Below are 2207 nucleotides of genomic sequence, written 5' to 3' on the forward strand. Positions count from 1 at the left end.
TAGCCTAAAACCTTGTATCGAGAGGGAATACTTCTCATGCATCCAAAATCCTTGAGCCAACCACTATGCCATTTGTGTCCACCATACCTACCTACTACATGGTATTTCTCCGCCATTCCAAAGTAAATTGCTTGAGTGCTACCTTTAAAATTTCTATCCTCTACCTTTGCAATATATAGCTCATGGGACAAATAGCCTAAAAACTATTGTGGTATTGAATATGTACTTATGCACTTTATCTCTTATTAAGTTGCTTGTTGTGCGATAACCATGTTCCTGGGGACGCCATCAACTACTCTTTGTTGAATATCATGTGAGTTGTTATGCATGTCCGTCTTGTCTGAAGTAAGGGAGATTTACCGCTAGAATGGTTAGAGCATGCATAATGTTAGAGAAGAACATTGGGCCGCTAACTAAAGCCATGATCCATGGTGGAAGTTTCAGTTTTGGACAAATATCCTCAATCTCATATGAGAAAATTAATTGTTGCTAAATGCTTATGCATAAAAGAGGAGTCCATTATCTGTTGTCTATGTTGTCCCGGTATGGATGTCTAAGTTGAGAATAATCAATAGCGAGAAATCCGATGCGATCTTTCTCCTTAGACCTTTGTATAGGCGGCATAGAGGTACCTGATGTCTACGGGTGCTTCTATTCTTGTAGACAGTGTTGGGCCTCCAAGAGCAGAGGTTTGTAGAACAGCAACAAGTTTCCCTTAAGTGGATCACCCAAGGTTTATCGAACTCAGGGAGGAAGAGGTCAAAGATATCCCTCTCATGCAACCCTGCAACCACAAATCAAGAAGTCTCTTGTGTCCCCAACACACCTAATAGGTGCACTAGTTCGACGAAGAGATAGTGAAATACATGTGATATGAATAAATATGAGCAGTAGCAACGGCACCAGAAAAGTGCTTTGCTATCCAGGACTGGCGTGTGGATGATGGTGGTAATATTGCGGACAGTACAGATGCAGTAGAACACTAAACAAGCAGCGATAGCAGTATTTAGGAACAAGGCCTAGGGATCATACTTTCACTAGTGAACACTCTCAACATTGATCACATAACAGAATAAATAGATAGATGCTAGACTCTACACTCTCTTGTTGGATGATGAACACCACTAACTGTGTAGGATTACACGAACCCTCAATGCCGGAGTTAACAAGCTCCACAATATTCGATGTTCATATTTAAATAACCTTAGAGTGCATGACAGATCAACATAACCAAACCAAGTACTAACATAGCATGCACATTGTCACCTTCACGCTACGAAAGGAGGCATAGATCACATCAATACCATCATAGCAATAGTTAACTTCATAATCTACAAGAGATCACAATCATAGCCTACGCCAAGTACTACACGATGCACACACTGTCACCATTACACCGTGCAGGAGGAATAAACTACTTTAATAACATCACTAGAGTAGCACATAGATCAATTGTGATACAAAACTCATATGAATCTCAATCATGTAAGGCAGCTCATGAGATCATTGTATTGAAGTACATAGGGAGAGAGATTAACCACATAGCTACCGGTACAGCTCTTAGCCTCGATGGAGAACTACTCCCTCCTCATGGGAGACAGCAGCGGTGATGAAGATGGCGGTGGTGTCGATGGAGAAGCCTTTCGGGGGCACTTCCCCGTCCCGGCGGCGTGCCGGAACAGAGACTCCTGTCCCCCAGATCTTGGCTTCGAGATGGCGGCGGCTCTGGAAGGTTTCTCGTACCGTGGCTTTTTCGTATCGAGGTTTTAGGTCAGGGACCCATAAATAGGCGAAGAGGCGGCGTCAGAAGGTCAACGAGGCGACGACACACTAGGGGGGGCGCGGGCCCCCCCTTGGCCGCGCCAGGGTGGTGTCTGGTGGGCCTGTGGCCGCCCTCTGGCCTCTCTCGGGTGTTCTGGAAGCTTCGCGTGATCCTAAGATGCTGGGCGTTGATTTCGTCCGATTCCGAGAATATTTCCTTACTAGGATTTCTGAAACCAAAAATAGCAGAAAACAAAGAATCGGCCCTTTGGCATCTCGTCAATAGGTTAGTTCGGGAAAACGCATAAAAACGATATACAGTGTTGATAAAACATGTAGATATCATCAATAATGTGGCATGGAACATAAGAAATTATCGATACGTCGGAGACGTATCAGCATCCCCAAGCTTAGTTTCTGCTCGTCCTGAAAGGTGTAAACGATAA

Source organism: Lolium perenne, chromosome 4 (genome assembly GCF_019359855.2).
Source record: "Lolium perenne isolate Kyuss_39 chromosome 4, Kyuss_2.0, whole genome shotgun sequence".
NCBI lineage: Eukaryota > Viridiplantae > Streptophyta > Magnoliopsida > Poales > Poaceae > Lolium > Lolium perenne.